The sequence below is a fragment of the Gopherus evgoodei genome, chromosome 3, assembly GCF_007399415.2.
Source record: "Gopherus evgoodei ecotype Sinaloan lineage chromosome 3, rGopEvg1_v1.p, whole genome shotgun sequence".
NCBI lineage: Eukaryota > Metazoa > Chordata > Testudines > Testudinidae > Gopherus > Gopherus evgoodei.
In genome coordinates this window covers 168,869,539-168,889,306 of record NC_044324.1, presented here as the reverse complement: position 1 = coordinate 168,889,306, position 19,768 = coordinate 168,869,539, and the positions used below count along the sequence as shown (strand labels likewise).

Genomic DNA, 19,768 nt, shown 5'->3' with positions numbered 1-19,768 from the left:
TTTTCAAGGGCAGTTTCTGAGCTCGTCTAAATGAGCTGTGGAGAGGTCTGGGCACATGGCCATTCTTCCATTTGTTGGTTTGTTATTGACTGTGGTTTACTGTATGGGGATATAGTATATTCTTCATTTTCACTGCAGGTTTTCTAAAAGAAGCTTTGAATTTCAGTGTGGGTCTTGAATCTACATAGCTCTTTGCTGTGGAATGGAAAGATTTCTTGTAACCTATCCACACCTTCTGTCCTGAGGGTTAGATCTGTGCACCTTGTCCAGTGGCTTATCCCATAGGAATGGTCAGATGCACTCAGTCCTGTTTCCATAATAAACATTTGACAGGTGGATTTCACACTCATGTAAGTAAGGGAAGGGTATAGACTCATCAAGTGTAAGGCCAGATGGGACCACCAAAGCTTCTTGTTTGACCTCCTGTATATTTCAGGAGCTATATTACAGGAGGTCAACTCCATCTGGCCACCCGCATCCCAAGCCAATAACCAGAATTAGACCAAAGCTTTACAATCCTCAGGAGGCTAAACTATTATGTGCCCCAGGCAGAGAACAGGAGGGATCAAAATTCACCAATGCCTCAGACCCCTGCAATGGCAGGGAATTGATTGATATCACTGCCTGGAGCTAGGCAATAGTCGTTGCACATATGCAACTCCTGTTCATCCTTTGATGGGCAACAGAGCCTGCAGTTCAGTCCAATGCCGCATAAACTTCCTTCTCATAGGCCTGTGCCTTGGTCATTGTGGCCTGCAGCCCCTCCTGCTATCATGGTCCTGGGCATCTCAGGAGCCGAGTCTGCCAAATGTGACTAATTGTACTTGCTTGGTGACATGGACAAATTTCCACAGAGTATGACACACATCTGCAAATGTTTCTTTACGGCCACTCCAACTCAGACCACATCCCTAGCTGCTGTAAATCAGCAGAGTTCCACTAACGTCTAGACAGCTGGGTTGATTTACACCAGCTAAAGACCTGGCCCTAGGCCTGCTCCTGGCCCTACTGCTGAGAACCACGGATATTAAAGAGCCCTTTGCCATCAGACGTAGGTTGCTGCCTGGGGGCCAGATTCGTCTTTGCTTGCTACACATCTCCTTCACCCCTTTGAGCACCTGATGGCTTCATCTGTCTGAGAGCAGAACCCTTTCTCGGGAAGAAACGTGCATGCTAGGAGTGCGTTTGACCGTTCTGCAACTGAATTCCTGCTTTCCTTTATGGCAGCACTCCCCATCCCAGCTCCTTCATGTCTCGCCTCATACTGTGTCACTACCTCCCTTTGTCTGGGTTGATATAATATACACACAGCACGGTCTCTCTTCACTCTGTACTGGCTCCTGTTGAGTTCATTTAGATGGAATACAGGTTAGCATAACCCAGTTACTGTCCAACATTAAACAGTGTTAAACAAGGCTCGGGGCTTGGTATACAGAGATCTTAGCCTCCTTAGTACCAGTAAGGAGCTGCTGGACTAGAACGCTGAGTCTGCACATCCCCACCAGGCCTCAGAGAACCATATGGAAGGAGCACTGGGGAGATTAAGTGTGTTAGGAAGAACTGCTCAAAAGGACCATAGTAACAGCAGCCTGTGACCATCTGATGGGCCCAGGCTCACTATTTAACCCAGGAGGGTGCCCCAGGAAGTTTTCTGAGCAGCCATGAAGACTTCTGGTTTGTGGGGCTCTAAACCTCACCTTGCTTGCTGATCTCTAGTCTCTGACCTGGCCTGACTCTGATCCTGGCTCTAGCAATTACTCTGATCCCTCCACACTGACTACTGCCTTGTAATTGCCCTGGGCTTGGTGACAGCAGCCCAGCTGTGACTGCTCGGTCAGACTGCCTATGCCTAGGACCCTTACAGTACCATGGTGAACGTCCCATTAAAATCTTTCTAACCTTTTACAGATACCAAAATAGATACAGAATAGATACAGAAAAGAAGGAAAAACGTTCATTTTAACAACATTTCCTGTTACCTTTCTCTTTAGCTGGAGAGAGTTGTGGAGGGGAAAAAATCACGTTTGATAGTCTCTTAGAGGATATCAAAGATGGTAATAACTGTCCTTGGGGAGAAAAGAGAAGAACTTAGTTGAGAAGGGCTGGCACTGTTAACATCTACTCCTGTTTCATCTCAGGTGTTTGGGATTCCGCTGGAGTTGGTGGGGTGGTGATGTCATCTGGGTCCCACACTTTCTGGCCCACTCTGGTCAGGTCGTTCCTCAGGATTAGGGTGAAGATGGTCTGGAGTCCCAGAAAACAGTGGCGGTGGTAGCCATGATGGTGACGCTCACTTCAGTAGCTTCTGTTTGTTCTTTCCTTATTTTTCCTCCAAAGTCTTTCATTAAGGACTCACAAAGGGATTGATGGGTGCAATAGCCCATCCCCTCATTATTTTGTCCACCACTTAAGCCTCCTATCTGGCACCCCAATTTTGGTTCACAAATTCCTGATTCCATGTGTTCTGCTTTTACCAAGCATGATTTTAACATATTCCTTGAACGCTATCAGTGGGCCCTTTTGTTTAGACTAATTTAGTCTGTCTCCTTTTTGTGCCTTTCCCCATCAACATTTATCACTATAGGGTACTGTGACATCTCACATATTTTTTACAGCTGAGCTCACAATTAGAGTAAATTTGTAGGCTCATTTATCACAACATTTCTGACCTGAGTTTGGACTGATCCAGGATCCAGCCCTCATCTTTAAAGCCAACAATGGGCAAGGCTCAGTTCTCCGAGACCACCTCCCTGCCACTATCATGCATGACAGGAGGTCTCCAGGGGGAGGTACTATGCAGTTCCATGGTACCTAAGGTCAAGATGAACCCAACCTCTTACCACTTTTAAGGTCTGTTTGAGCTCCTCGCTTCAAAGTGGCTTTCCCCAGTAATGGAGAGGCAGAATGATGCAGAAGTATTACTCCTAGGAGACAACCTCTAGGAGTGATGATGACATGTGAAAGTGTTAGGATCACAGTATACTCCTCATATTGTGCCTAGCTACTGTAGTGATGGGTACATACACATGTAGACAGGTAGTCGGCTTATTATAATTATGGTTGGATTAGAAATGCAAAATAAGTAGATTTCTCTCTTATTCCTTGTTCCTCTGTCATATTTTTCCCATGGAATTGTCCCTGATTTCCATGTCATTAACAGCCCTTTCATTCATCCTTTTTTTGCTCCTTCATGGAGTTGTTTTGTTTGATTAGATTACTTTGATTCCACTCTTGAGCCATTGTGATTTCACTCACGGCTTTTGTCCTTGTAGCTCCTCCTCCCTTCCCACATCTCTCTATCCAATCTGGCTCACATGTTTTGGCTGGTGATGTGCACCATAAGGGTTGGTTTTAATTACAGTACCTACTTGCCACAAAATAACCTCGACATGTCACCATGGACCTGTGGGTATTTCCTTTCCAGCCACAGTGCAATGGCCTGGAATGGTCAGTTTTACTATTTGTACTGGATCAAACCAGGGCTGGATAAATGTGGACAGATAAAACAAATTAAAGGTGAAGCAAACCCAACCCCAAACTCCTCCACCTCCCACTTCCTTGAGGTGGGTTCCCAGAGCTCTCCTGTGCTGGTCCTTGGGAAATGACTGGCTATGCCCATGGGATTGGCTCCTGGAGCCAGTGCTGTCTGTTCATGTGGCTTGTGATGCTGAGGTTGGGTTCAACAGACTCAGTCTGGATTCAATCCCAAACAGGCTGCCCAGCCATAGACCAGACCCTGGGAGCTCCAGCTGTTGTTAGGAAGGAAGACTGCTGACTCAATTCCTGCCCTCCTCGGCTCAACTCTAAACATGCACACACCTCCATTTCCTGCCTGCCTTTGGACCCTATTCAGATCTTGTTTCCTCTTCAGCTTTTGTAGGCTAATTTATCCAGCCCTCTGGTCTGTTTTTTCTCACTCAGCAAATGCTTGGCTTAATTAAATCTTACAGATCTCTGTTCCATGACATCGGAAACATCTTGGATCATTTTTTTCATGTGACAGTCAACATGAAATCTGTCTTAATACTACTTCATGCTTCTGTAGCAGCTTCCATCGAAGGATCTCAAAGCACTTTATGTGCAATAACACTAATAGTCATACCTAGCTCTTGTATAGCACTTTTCATCAGTACATCTCAAAGTGCAACGGATGGTAAGTATCATTATCCACATTTGTCTACTGGGGAAACTGAGGCACAGAGTGGTTACCTGACTTGCCCCAGGTCATCCAGCAGGTCAGTGGTAGAGCCTGGAATAGAGAGTCAGATGTTTTGAGTCCCAGTTGAGTGCTCCATCCACTATCTTTTTTAATTAAGCCTCTCACTAGCATTGTGAAATTAGTACGCACTATCCATCCTCCTTTTATAAATGGGGATAAAGTGAGGCAGAAAGAGGTTGTTTGACTTGTCTCAGGTCACAGAGAGAATGAATGGCAGTCAGGGAGAGAACTCTAATCACTAGGTAACACTGCCTCTTTGTTTCACTGTTCATCGTCTCTCTACCATGGATTTCTTCTTCCCTGCAAAGTTATTCCTGAGCACCATACAGTGCCTAGCACAATGGGATCCTGGTCTTTATGGTTCCAAGGTGCTATAGTAATATAAATAATAATTAATAATATTTTGTGCCTGGCTAGGGTCAGAGTGGTGCGCCTTTGGCCCTTAGTTTGGCTGCCTGGCAGTGAAATAAGAACGACCACTCCCAAGAGTCTTCATAACAAATCAATGGGAATCATCATCATAAACACGAGGAACAAGAATGGGAAAGAGAAATTGCATCTTGTAAAATTCACAGGAGCGGGGATAGGCTGTAGCGTCCTAACTGGACAGATCAACCAATTGGAGCATGTTGCATGTATTTACTGAAGATGAGCAAACAGTGGGGGAAATTTACCATTAATAATCTTTTGAATTCAAAAGTAAGTGTCAATTTAACCCTGTTTGAGGCCTTTTCCATGGACATCTGAGATCTCTACTAGTTTGAATCCTCATCTAAAGTGGGGTTTTAGCTTGAATACTTAATATTCTCTGTAAGCAAACTTTGAATTGGATTGTAAAATCTGCACATCCTGCTCAATCCTCAGTGGCATGATTGTTGTGTGAGTTCCGCCACTACTCAGTGTGACACACCATGTGGATGTCACACTTTGAACATCTACAGTGCACCATTTGTGAATGATCTGCATCCCGAGAATTAGTCACTGACAAAAATTAGAAGATCATGTTGAATAATTACTCTGTTCAAGAAACTCATGGTCTGTTCCACACCATTTGCCAACAGGGGAAAAAAAGGAAAAAATCATTGAATCCATGATTCTCTGGGAATTATTTTATCAGCATTACTATATGTGAACATCTCAAGGACTAGGTAGGTTCTTAGGGCCAAAGCAAAAAAACAGAAACAAAAAAGGAAGATGGGAAGGGAGAAAAAAGGGGCAGATGGGAAGGAAGATGGCATCGTCATTAAGGGTATATTTCACTGGGCATGAGGAGACCTGGGTTCATTTCCTGACTCTGCTACATATTTTCTATGTGACCTTGGGCAAGTCACTTAATCTCTCTGTGCCTCAGTTCCCCAGGTGTAACATAGCACTGCCCTACCTCACAGGGCAGTTGTGAGGAGGATAAACACATTAAAGACATTCACAGACTATGGTGATGGGGCCATATAAATACCTGAAAACAGAGAGAGTGAAAAAGAAATTGGAACCCCTTTGCAGCTGTCTGCCCTAATTGCCATCCTTTATTTCCTTTCCCACAATCTTTTCTTTCTGATCTCTCCCTCTGCCTCCTACAAACTTGAATTGAAAAAGAAAACTCCATGTCATTTTCCTGCCCCTGCTGCCCTGCTCCTCCCTAGGGAGAGCTGAAGGAGCTCCACAGTGATGCAGCAGTTATTGGAGGGTAAAGAGCAATGCTGAAGTGAAGGAGCTGGACTCGACAGGGCCTGGGTCAACCGTAAAGGTTCTTAACAGTGATTACTGGTAACATCTTACCATCATGTAACTCTGTCTATCCAGAAGGACCCAGAGGTGCTTTGCAAGTGCATGTGGGAATACCTCCTGCATCTCCCACTGAAGTGCAGCCACCTCTGGGGTGGAGCATTCTGTGCTTTATGGGTTTGATCCAGAGAAGCATCCACCAAAGTCAATCATTGCTCACCTTGCAAGACAAAAAATTGAAGATAAATCCTGCATCCACCTGAAACAATGAGGGGGATTTTAGGAGACACAGTGGAATTCCCCAGACTGGAATCTGATCAGAACAGCAGGGTTGATGGGCCTATACTTGTAAAATGTCATCGCATGTCATCTTTAATGAACCCAGGTGATCAGGACCTCCGTTTTATGTCTTATCTGAAAGATAACTGGGGCAGTCTGAGAAGTTTTACAATCAGCCAAACTCTTGTGAGAACTCAGTAGGACAGGAATTGTGAAGTGCCAGTGACTGGCAGCCTGCTAGGTGAGGAATTGCTGCAATGTATGATAGTGTAGGCAAAGCGCCCCAAGCTCGCTGGGGAATTACTGTCCTCAGAGCTGCAGACAAGGCAGATGCCAAACTGGGCAGCAAGAAAAGAGGCAGGGATGCAGCAGGCTACTCCAGAGCCTGAAGTGAGAAAGGAAAGGAGTGGCATCTGGAGTATTACCTCTGCATCCACCTCCCTGCTCTGTCCTGTTCTAACCTCCCTAGAGCACGCTCTTAGCTGGGCTGCATTCTCCAGCCAATAGATGGGCTGTCTACCCATTGCTGAGGAATCCCCTCATTCTTTTCAATGTTGCCTGACAAATTTCAGCACTGCCTGAAACCATCTTAGTGTCTTTTAGGTGGCATTTTATCACTAGAGAAATTTTCTTCCTGACCTCCACAGGTGATCACTCAGCTTAAGTCTTGAAGCCTCCTACTGCAAGACAAGCCCAGGAAAGAAACCAACGGAACTCCACTGGCCATCACATATAGTCCCCAGCTAAAACCCCTCCAACACATCATCAGGGATCTATAACCCATCCTGGACAATGATCCCTCACTTTCACAGACCTAGGTGGCAGGCCAGTCCTCGCCCACAGACAAACCCACCAACCTGAAGCATATTCTCACCAGTAACTACACACCACACCACAGTAACTCTAACTCAGGATCCAATCCATGCAACAAACCTCGATGCCAACTCTGCCTACATATCTACACCAGCGACACCATTACAGGACCTAACCAGATCATCCACACCATCACCGGTTCATTCACCTGTACATCCACCAATGTAATATACACCATCATATGCCAGCAATGCCCCTCTGCTATGTACAGTGGCCAAACTGGACAGTCCCTGCGTAAAAGGATAAATGGACACAAATCAGATATTAGGAATGGCAATATACAAAAACCTCTAGGAGAACACTTCAATCTCCCTGGACACACAATAGCAAATTTAAAGGTAGCCATCCTGCAGCAAAAAAACTTCAGGACCAGACTTCAAAGAGAAACTGCTGAGCTTCAGTTCATCTGCAAATTTGACATCAGCTCAGGATTAAACAAAGATTGTGAATGGCTAGCTAACTACAAAAGCAGTTTCTCCTCCCTTGGTGTTCACACCTCAGCTGCTGGAAGAGGGCCTCATCCTCCTTGATTGAACTAACCTCGTTATCTCCAGTCTGATTCTTGCTTGCATATATATACCTGCCTTTGGAAAGTTCCACTATATGCATCCGACGAAGTGGGTGTTCACCCTCGAAAGCTCATGCTCCAAAACGTCTGTTAGTCTATAAGGTGCCACAGGACTCTTTGCTGCTATTCCTTTGGGTGGTCTTAATTTGTCCAAACTAACATTGTTGAAAATGTTATTTTATTCATGTAATGTCTTTAAGACACAGGTCTGCATTAGGGGAGCTGCTGATGGGCACAGTCCCAGCCAGCAGTTCTGGGAGGCTGTGACCCTAAGCACCCCGCTATTCATGCCCTACACACTACTGCAATTATAGTTGTACAAAATATGCCTTGTAAGGTATCATTTGAAAACTAATAACACTCTGGTCAATTATATGATTGTGGAACATATGTGACAAGGCTGCCTGTGGAATTACAGATGTCTTCTGCTATTATGTTTTAAAGTCTGTATTTGAACAAAGTAGAAAAAAAGTCTCCCCAGGTCTCGAATACAGATGAAGCAGGGTGACCAGTGACTATGGAATTGCAATTTACACATGTAAACAAAACCATCAAAGCTCACAGGGTGATTGAGGAATCAATGTGTCTGGGTCAGAAAGGATTGTGTGTGCGCTTGTCTAACCAACCTGGTCATCAGGCAGAGGTATTTACATAAAAGGTAAACAAGGCCATCAAACCAACAAGGGGAAGAGGTAATGACTCATCTATCAACAGGGGATGGAGACTGCACCCTTGGGAAGACTTGCTGCTTCTTTAAGCAGGGCCAGCGAACTGTAAGAGAGATGCTTTTAAGAGGTTTATTGGGCTATTAAGACAGGGGCACCTAAGATGACAAGGGAAACCAGGACCTCATACTTCTGTGGAAGGACCTGAATGAGAGACAGCTAACCATGGTGGACCAAGAGTGAGCCAAATGATCTTAAACAAGTGGTGTAAACTGATGCGGTTCCACTGACTTCAGTGGAGATACGCTTATACCAGCTGATGGTTTGGCACTGAACTCTATCACTCTGTTAACATCCAAGGATGTAACCAAATCAGGGCAGAGCTCAGTCCCATGTATAGCGTCAGTCTGATTAGAGTTTTAATGATGCTGTAACATAGGTCCTAATCGTGGTACGTGGGATCTTACCTTTTTCCGAGGATCTAATCCCTCCTACTGCTAACATCTGGCTTAGACTCTGTCTCTTCTCACTGCATAGCACAGCTCCTTCTCTTGTATTTAAATGCTTAGGTTCCATCTTGCTCTCTTTTTTCATTTCCAAAGCCAGATTTTCAATGATTTTACAACTGCTCCACCTTAGCCTTTAAGCTCCGATGTGGCATGCTGTTAAGAATGCTTTCCAAACATAGGCTCCTTGTGTTGGGAGATGTGCAGTTTTACTCCACTGTGTGGTCGTTATTTATTCTTTAAATCTTCAGTCTGAGTCTTCAGAGTTGGATTCTGGAGGCTTAATTATTTACCTCTTATTGACAACCCAAAAAAGACCCTTGGGCAAAAATCTTGATATGGGCACTGCACATCCCAGATCAAATATTTAGGTAATTAATTAGTGGGTAGACTGTCATGTATTTAATTTTCCAATACTCACAAGTAGAAGCAGGCCCTGTCTGGGCAGTTAACGCCCTGCAACCTCCCCTCTCCATGTAATCTGGTGTGTAGCCTACAGTTGCTGAGAAAACTAAGTGGTGAAGCCATGCGTCCAATCCCTAGGCAGTATGTCGGTCCTATATAGAGGCTGTGCCATAGCTCAAATGGCTCTAATTAAAACAAGCCAGGTGTTACACTGAAACTGTATAATTAGCACTTTGTGCTGGCTATTTTTTTTCTCTCTCTTCTCCCCACCCCGCAACCCTGCCCATTTTTATAAATTTGCTAATTGTCTCTCACAGTGAGTAAATATACAGCTCTGCATGCGCTTTTACCTTTTGATGTTAACATAAGAGAACTCTTGAATTACAAAAAGCTGGTGGGTATTGGAGAGAATAAAATGCGGAAGCTGCAGTGTAATCTAAGCTCATTATGGTTATTCTTGGTGTAATATCTCTCTCCATCTCCTACATAATTAGTCAGGTTGGATTGTTGGAGCAGTTTATTTTCATGGGCACTGTGTCTCCTCTCTTGCTCTGTCTGATTTCAGTAACCATGACCTCCAGCCTTTCTGGCGCTTTGTGATGTTGTTGGGTTCTTTTCCAACAGGCCCCATTATGTTGCCATGGAGAGAATTAAGGGTTTGTAAATACAAACAAATTAAGGTCCGGAGTCATTTTTATAAACCAGCAAGTATTAAGGGGTGACAAAAGTACACACCAGCAAAAGATGTAGGCTCAGGTCTGCAAATACTGGCCTCTCTTGTCTGCATCCACATTTTGCCTGCCTCAGTGTTAATTTTGCACTGATAATTATATACAGGTGGCATTTCAGACCTAATTCTACTAACACTTACTCCAGGGGTAGTCAACCTATGGCACGTGTGCCAAAGGTGGCACACGAGCTGATTTTCAGTGGCACTCTCACTGCCCAGGTCCTGGCCACCGGTCCGGGGGGCTCTGCATTTTAATTTAATTTTAAATGAAGTTTCTTAAACATTTAAAAACCCTTATTTACTTTAAATACAACAATAGTTTAGTTATATATTATAGACTTCTAGAAAGAGACCTTCTAAAAACGTTAAAATGTATTACTGACACGCGAAACCTTAAATTAGAGTGAATAAATGAAGACTCGGCACCCCACTTCTGAAAGGTTGCCAACCCCTGGCTTACTCTGTCATGGGCATAATGAAGAGAATCCCTGGAAAATGCAAGTGACAAAGAAAGATGGAACCTACAATGAAAAGATAGGGTCAAATTCTGCTTGGTTACACCAGCATAATCTTGATTAAACCCAAGGAAGCTACATTGGTGTCAATTCAAAGTAACAGAAAATAACCTAGCCCTTATTCGATAACTGACTAGGTGAATTCACTAGGATTAATCCTGAGATCATTCCCTTTGATGGCAATGGGTGTTTTTGTGTGGTAGGAATGAATACCCAAAATACTTTGATTTGTCTTGATTTTTTTCATTGCAGTATATTTGCCTGTATTTGATTTCAGAAAGAAAAGTGTCTATAAAGAAGAGGTACTTCAAAGAGAGGCAAATCACCAAGTGCTTTTACGTGTAAAAAGCAAAAGGAAAAAGAACCAAAAAAAAGCAAGCAAGCCGAGTGAGGATCTGGGTAATAGAAAAGCTGGTGTTCAGTTTTTAAGAGTGCCTTATAGAATATCTGATGAAATCCCTGTGACACCGAAAAGCTAACGTGTTCAGTGTTTCTGTTTCCAGTCGTTCCTGCAAACTGTCACACTGGGGGAGTGTATAATCTGCTGTGTTTTCAGTGGACTTGGTAACTTATTGTCCGATTAATACAACTCAGGTTGCAAATATCTGTCAGGAATAGTGAATTTGGCCTTGCTGGGAAGTGAATGCATTTTCTCTCAGCTTCTTGGGGAAGTAACTTACTCTTCTATTACATTCAGCCTTTGTTGCACAACTCTTTATACCGGTGGCAGATGGTTGTTACTGGGCAGGTTTTTAGCAGTGCAGCCAGGAACTCCAAAGCTGTAACGTTTAGGGCCTGTAGGCATATGATTCTGATTCATCACACACAGTGGGTTTAGACCAGTATAGCTCTGCTGACTTTCAGGAATTTCTCCTGATTTACTGGTACACTTGTGCAGGCGAATGGAGAATCAGGCCTGTAGCACCTTGGCTGTGATGTAGGTCTTTAGCTAAGTTATAGTGCTGTGGATGGGTGCAAGGGGGATGCGGTGCTGCTGGAAAGTGCTGTCTTTCATAAAGAGGTAAAAAATAAGGTGACATTAGGGCACATTTGGCAAGAGTAGACTCGTTCTGGCCAGCCTGCATAGTGCTTCTCTAAGGTTCCCCAGGTGCTTTCAGTGGGATAATGTTTTCTTCCTGTACTGTCCTAAACAGATGCATAGTGATGCTGTTGCAGAACAGCTGCTGCATTTCAATGATGGCTGAAAATATATACATAAAATCTTCATAGTTTAATGTGATCTGCTTTGAGTGTAGCAAGCAGTGTCACTCGGGGCATGTATCATGTTCATGTATGACTCAGTGCAACTGCCACCACCCACCCATTCAGAAAATACACAGAGCAAATCACTGCCAAATGGGTGGTGAAATCCTGATCATTGTAATGCAGGCTTAAGAGTCAGGTGTCTTTTTTGGAAGCCTGACACTCATGGTTCTTCAGATTGCATTCATGGTGGTCAAGCTAAAGCTAGGGGGGGAAAGGATTTCCTTGCCTATGGACATTTTTGGAGATTTGGAAGAAACTTCCCATTCCAAACCAGGGAAAAATGTCGAAGTCTCAAAAATGTTTGTGAAAACGTGAAGAAAAAAACTTCAGGCCAATCAAAATGGTTTTTGTTTCGATAATTTTGAAACATTTTGTTTTGATTTTTCCCTTTTTTTATTTAACTTGTTTCTTAAATAAAAGATTAAAATTAGCTGGAAAGTGAAATGGAAAGTTGAAAAAAGGGGTTTTTTCATTTAAAAAATGTCAAGGAGACCTGAAAATTTCTTGGTCGCTTTTTTTTTTTTTTCCCCAAGTTGGGGAAATTTGTCTAAACTGACCTTTTCCAGTGACAAGCTTTGGCCTTGACCAATTGATATTTTCCAGAAAAAAAAAAAGTTTTGTTGAAAAACTCCCTCTAACGTTACTGTTTCCATCTGTGGTGCCCATACCTGTATGGTGTGATGTAATAATCCTGTAGAGTTCCATGGTCTGGTACAATCTCCTCCCAAAACAACTGGGCATGAAAACATCACCAGTCCTGAGAGCATCCCATGGCTTTTGGTTATGCTACGTATGTTCAGTGTAATAATCAATTTGATTTGATTTGCTTGCTGCTTGTCATTGTCTTAGGGTTATCGATTCATAGATTCATAGACTCTATGACTCGAAGGGACCTCGAGAGGTCATCGAGTCCAGTCCTCTGCCCTCATGGCAGGACCAAATACTGTCTAGACCATCCCTGATAGACATTTATCTAACCTACTCTTAAATATCTCCAGAGATGGAGATTCCACAACCTCCCTAGGCAATTTATTCCAGTGTTTAACTACCCTGACAGTTAGGAACTTTTTCCCAATGTCCAACCTAAATCTCCCTTGCTGCAGTTTAAGCCCATTGCTTCTTGTTCTATCAATAGAGGCTAAGGTGAGCAAGTTTTCTCCCTCCTCCTGCTGACACCCTTTTAGATACCTGAAAACTGCTATCATTTCCCCTCTCAGTCTTCTCTTTTCCAAACTAAATCAACCTAATTCTTTCAGCCTTCCTTCATAGGTCATGTTCTCAAGACCTTTAATCATTCTTGTTGCTCTTCTCTGGACCCTCTCCAATTTCTCCATATCTTTCTTGAAATGCGGAGCCCAGAACTGGACACAATACTCCAGTTGAGGCCTAACCAACACAGAGTAGAGCGGAAGAATGACTTCTCGTGTCTTGTTTACAACACATCTGTTAATGCATCCCAGAATCACGTTTGCTTTTTTTGCAACGGTATCACACTGTTGACTCATATTTAGCTTGTGGTCCACTATGACCCCTAGATCTCTTTCTGCCATACTCCTTCCTAGACAGCCTCTTTCCATTCTTTATGTGTGAAACTGATTGTTCCTTCCTAAGTGGAGCATTTTGCATTTGTCTTTATTGAACTTCATCTGGTTTATCTCTGACCATTTCTCCAATTTGTCCAGATCATTTTGAATTTTGACCCTGTCCTCCAAAGCAGTTGCAATCCCTCCCAGTTTGGTATTGTCTGCAAACTTAATAAACGTACTTTCTATGCCAACATCTAAGTCGTTGATGAAGATATTGAACAGAGCCGGTCCCAAAACAGCCCCCTGCGGAACCCCACTTGTTATACCTTTCCAGCAGGATTAGGAGCCATTAATAACTACTCTCTGAGTACGGTTATCCAGCCAGTTATGCACCCACCTTATAGTAGCCCCATCTAAATTATATTTGCCTAGTTTATCGATAAGGATATCATGCGAGACAGTATCAAATGCCTTACTAAAGTCTAGGTATACCACATCCACTGCTTCTTCCTTATCCACAAGACTCGTTATCCTATCAAAGAAAGCTATCAGATTGGTTTGACATGATTTGTTCTTTGCAAATCCATGCTGGCTATTCCCTATCACCTTACCACCTTCCAAGTGGTTTGCAGATGATTTCTTTAATTACTTGCTCCATTATCTTCCCTGGCACAGAAGTTAAACCAATTGGTCTGTAATTTCCTGGGTTGTTTTTATTTCCCTTTTTATAGATGGGCACTATATTTGCCCTTTTCCAGTCTTCTGGAATCTCTCCCGTCTCCCATGACTTTCCAAAGATAATAGCTAGAGGCTCAGATACCTCCTCTATTAACTCCTTGAGTATTCTAGGATGCATTTCATCAAGCCCTGGTGAGTTGCAGGCATCTAACTTTTCTAAGTGATTTTTAAGGTGCTCTTTTTTTATTTTATCTTCTAAACCTACCCCCTTCCCATTAGCATTCACTTTGTTAGACATTCCTTCAGACTTCTCAGTGAAGACTGAAATAAAGAAGTCATTAAGCATCTCTGCCATTTCCAAGTTTCCTGTTACTGTTTCTCCCTCCTCACTGAGCAGTGGGCACTGAGTTAGCTGGTGTAGGAGGCAGTACTTGGGGGAACTGTGCTATAATATTTTCTAGGGCTCAGTAGCTTAGCTAGGGGGGAGCAAGGGGAGCGGCTGCACACTTTCCAAAAGCTGCACCTTTCCACACAGCCAGCACTGGGCTCCGGACTTGGAGTCTGGAGCTGGATTTTGAGTGTGGCTGCCGGCTTGCTCTTGGCTCTGCACTGCTCTCCTGCATCTCCAGCCCGGCTCGCTCGCTCTGGGGCTGCAGGCGGCGGCAGCTGGTTGCCTGGCTCTCCGGTGATGATGATGATGAGGCTCCTGCCCATCCGCAGCTGTCTGGCTCGCTAAGCCGAGCCCCGCTTGGCACATGCCGCCCAGGGAGGGGTGGGGTCTGCCGAGAGGGGAAGGGGTGGCAGCGCAGCCCCCCAGCGCGGCAGGGGGAACGGGGGCTGAGGAGCAGCAGCCCCGTTGGCCCCCAGCAACCCCATGCAGAGCAAGGCGGCCACGCAGCAGGGAAGGCAAACACCTTCTGAGCCGTCCTAGGTGAGCTCTCGCTCCTGGGCTGGTGATGCAGGAGGCCGAGACCTTCCCTCAGAGTCAGTATTGAACCAGCACTGAAGCACGATGCTCAGGGGGCACTGTGATGCCATCTCTCAGAGGAAGCTTAAAACCAATGTTCTGACCATGTGTGATCACTAAAGCGTCCATTTCCTCACTGCTTAACCCTCCTGTCCTGGACAGCATGGGTGATTGCATCCTGCTGACCCATCTTGCCCCTGCAGTTGTGACAGGAGGAGACATTTTTTCATTTTGTCACCTCTGTCACACCATTGTGGTGCAAATTGGCTGCCAAGTTCCACCCCAGAAGCAGCTGCATTTCAGGGTAGGATAAATGGTCTCTCTATCTGTACGGATGTATTCTGTAAAGCACAACGCATGAAATGCATCAATGGCAAGTACTGGTATCCTGCTGGCATATAGCCAGGGCACCATGATACTGTGTTGCATTGTTTGCATCTTTAGTTGTGATGATGCCTCACTGCAGGACACTATTGTGTGTCCTGGGGCACAGTCATTATGTGACACCATCACAATGCACTACATTAACATGCAGCTCTTTAATGGCTCATGCTCATGGGACACAGGTCATTTACAACAGTAGAATCATAGGACTGGAAGGGACCTCAGGAGGTCTTCTAGTCCAGTCCCCTGCACTTGTGGCAGGACTAAGTATTACCTAGACCATCCCTGACAGGTGTTTCTCTAATCTTTATTAAAAATCTCCAGTGACGGTGATTCCACAGCCTTCCAAGGCAATTTATTCCAGTGCTTAACCACCCTGACAGTTAGGAAGTTTTTCCTAATATCCAACCTAAACTTCACTTGCTGCAATTTAAGCCCATTGCTTCTTGTCCTATCCTCAGAGGTTAAAAACAATTTTTCTCTCTCCTTGTAACAACCATTTATGTACTTGAAAAATGTTATCATGTCCCCTCTGTCTTCTCTTTTCCAGACTAAACGAGCCCAATTTTTTCAGTCTTCCCTCACAGGTCATGTTTTCTAGATCTTGAATCATTTTTGTTGCTCTTCTCTGGACTTTCTCTGATTTGTCCACATCTTTCCTGAAATGTGATGCCCAGAACTGGACACAATACTCCAGCTGAGGCCTAATCAGCCTATTACTGTCCTGAGACCTACAGATGAAGTGGCAATCCAACTGTATGGAAGCAGGAGACATGCATTCAATTCCCAGGTCTGCCAGTGACTCCCTGGGTGACTTTGAACAAGTCACTTAGCCTGACTGTGCCTCTGTTTTCCATCTATAGGTACGTGTACATTGGAGCTGGAGGCGTCATGCCCAGCTGGACGAGACATACTGGTGCTAGCTTGGATCAAATTACAGTGCTAAAAATAGAAGTGTAACGGCATGAGCACCAGGAGGGTCTAGTCACCTGAGTGCCTGTCAAAGGTCTCAGGTGGGATCACACTCAAGATGGCTAGCACCACTGTGGCTCCGTTTCTATTTTTAGCACACTAGCTTGATCAGCGCTAGCACAGGTGTGTCTACACAAGCTGGAAATCACACCTCCCTTTTCCAGTGTAAACATACCCTAAATCATGGGGATACTTCCTTTTGTCCACCCTCTGTAAACTCTTTGTACTCTGTATGTACAGCTTCTAGCACTGTGGGGCCCTGACTTCACGTGAGGCTTCTAGGCTCTACTGGACTTGTTATTAATAATAATTAATATGCCACCAAGAAATAAGGAAACCATTGGCTGGAAACCAAGCATACAGCACTACAGTAGGCACCCGTCACTTGGAAGTTAACATGGCTTCCAAGCTTTCAGTTTTCTCACATCAGGACATCCAAGGAGACCTTGACAGAACAGCACAAAAGCCACAATCTGGTGGGCAGAGCTCCTGGTGACTCTGAAGCCCAGCTGGTGCCAGTGGAGGAGGTAGAGAAGGAAGGAAAAGGAGGGGAAGGGGGGATTTTGTTTTTTTGGTGGTCTCTCTTCAGCGCCGTCTTTTCTCTGCGAGCAGCAGCAGCCTGGGGAATGACTCTGCCGTAGCCAAGTCGCTGCTCTGCTGGGGGCAAAGGGTGACAATTACAGACTACTGTATTCTGAATCTAAAGTATATCAGTACTATACTGAATCTAAAGTATATCTAAGTATAATCTGAAGTTCTCCTGTGAAATGCCGGCTGTGCAAACCCTTTCGTGGCTGGATCATTCTTGTGTTTTTATTTTAAGTACAAATAAATATGTATAACAAATGTAAAAGTATGTAATTAGTAATTTGATATGTCGGGTGGTGCCTTCTTTTATATGTTCATTTCCCCTGATGTTAGAGCCTGGCTATGCCACTGCTAGGGCTGATTGGTGCACATGGAGGTGTAGGTTGGGGACAGAGGTTACACTGATCATCTTCACCCATTAACATGGCATAGACTGATTATGTTCTCCAAGGTGCTGGCCTCTCTCCATGGGCTGGTGTGGAGGAGATGGGGATGGGCTCATGGCCCCACCTCCCCTCTCCCCTTTCTGAGTCATTTGTTTCACAGACGGCGCAAGGGCTAAGCAGTCCCTTCTTGCATTAGATGCTACCGCAGTGTGCTCATGCATAGGCCAGCCTGTGGTGGGGGTGCTTCTTGTCCATGTCTCTTTCCTCCTCCAGCACCAGAGCAGGACGCAATCTGGCCCCTAGTCTCTCTTTATTTCCCCTCAGTTTGGTTCCTTGGAATCTGCTCCCACTTCCCTCTGGATAAAAGGTAATTCCCTTGACATCCACAGAGTCACGCTGGGCAAAAACTGGTGTCAGTGACCAGGGATTCAGGCCTAACTTTCTTCTGCTGTCCTCCAGTTTTACTTCAGTGTCACTCCATTGGGCCTGATTCTCCCCTGTTCTGTCTCCCTAACACTGAGGACCAGCTGCAGCCAACACTTAGAGCAGCTTCCAGGCTGCTTTTAATTTTTAGCACTGATGCAGGGCCCTTAATGAACCCTACTCTAATGGAGGCTAGCCAGACTCATGTGGCACGCCGCCCCCCCTAGCCCCTGCTGCCCACAACGTGCTCCCTACTCGTGGAAGGGAGAGCACACCAGGCTTAAGGCTTCTACTAGTTCCCGTAGCATCTGAGCACTTCACAATCTTTAACGTATTGAACCTCACAACACCCCCATGAGGTAGGGCAGTGCGTGTCCCCATTTTAATGCAGGGAGATCTGAGGCACAGAGAGGTCAAGTGATTTGTGCAAGATCACACCAGGAGTCTGTGGCAAAGAAGGGACTTGAACCCAGGTCTCCGGCTAGAGCTCTAACCACTGGGCCATCCTCCCTCTAGCCACAGTGGGGAATTTTCTGCTGGTGGCTTACAGCCAGTTCCCAGGTGGAGTGATAGTAAGGGGCAGATCTGAGGATACAACCCGCTCCGTTGACTTCAGTCAAGTGACTCCCACGTTTTGCTGGTGTAAGTAAAAGCAGAACTAGCCCCACTCATGTTTCCCTCCTACCAGGTTAGGCAGCCCTGTGCTGCACTATTTTCCTCCCCACCCCATGCTCGGTTGTCTATTTGTTTATTTTGCTGACTCTTTTACAATTCTTCTTTTCCTGCTGATTCCCCGAAGTCTGGTTTCTAGGTGATCAGCGCCCATTAACTATTCAACCCAGTGTGCTGTTGCTCTCCTGTCTTTCTGTACTGATGCTCAGCTGCAGTAATTTGCTGAACTCAGCTCCTGCGTTTGGGCTTTTTCAGTATTTTTATGACAAGCCTATTAATAATAATAATTTAAAAAAAAAGATACTTAGGCAGGAAGAGAACGTGGAAATGGCTGCATGCAAAGTCTGGAGGGAGGAGGGGTGGCCAGACACTTTTGCTAATGCTCTGTGGCCATGTTGGCGGCGGGCGTTTGAAACGGCTGTGTTGTCTAACCCCCTGGTATTAAAAAGGACAGCAGCCCTGGGGGCCTTGTCCGCATTAGTGCAGCTCTCACCTTTGCTGTCCCTGGAGGAGCTAGTGCAACAGAGTGGGTGGGAATGTTCCCCAGATAACCTTACTGTGCACCAGGGCTGCGATCAAGGCTTTAGTGTCACTCAAATGTCGCATTTACAGGCTCAGTCCTTAGCTTGTGCAAACTGGCGTCCTTCCACTGAAGTCAGTGCAGCTACACTGGTTTGCACCAGGCAAAGACCTGGCCGTATAAGGATTGAGACCAGCTCTGCTCTCACATTCACTGGTATATATCCAGACTAGCTCCATTGAAACCAGTGGAGTTACTCTGGTTTTATACCCATGGTGCTTTCAGTGGAGTTAGTGTCAGAAATTGCAGAATTTAGCTCACTGTGTGCAATTCAAAGGCAGGGCTGCCCAGAGGATTCAGGGGGCCTGGGGCAAAGCAATTTTGGAGGCCCCTTTCATAAAAAAAAAGTTGCAGTACTATAGAATACTATATTCTTGTGGGGGCCTGGAGCAAATTGCCCCACTTGCCCCCCCCCTCCCCAGGACAGCCCTGTTGAAATGCCTGATCCTGTGCAGGGTTGAGTACCCCCAGCTCCCATTGATCTCAATGAGAGTTGAGGGTACTCAGCACCCTGCAGTATCAGACCCTCCATAAAGGACAAGGTGGGGTAAGGCATCACTTCCTCATACAATGTTGTGCTACCTAGGAGGGGGTGAACTTATTCTGAACCCACTTGAACACTGGGTTTGAACGTTCAGCTTGGACAGTTATCAGGTAGGAGAGACTGCAGCAAAGTGTAACAGACAAGATAGGAGCAGAGCAGAAAGGGACAGAGAGTAAAGACATTATAGGGAGTGTGAAGTAAAGGGAGTGGTGTGTGAGAGGGAGATTGTAATGAATACAGTGGGCCTGATATTTATCTCATTGTCAATTTCACCATACACAAACAGACCGACAGAAAAAA

At 45.1% G+C, this 19,768-nt stretch overlaps 1 protein-coding gene across 2 annotated transcripts in view; it reads left to right on the top strand.

The window, feature by feature from the left end:
* Positions 1-19,768, top strand: part of GALNT14 (polypeptide N-acetylgalactosaminyltransferase 14) — a 200,346-nt gene that overhangs the window by 126,439 nt on the left and 54,139 nt on the right. The window lies entirely within an intron of this gene.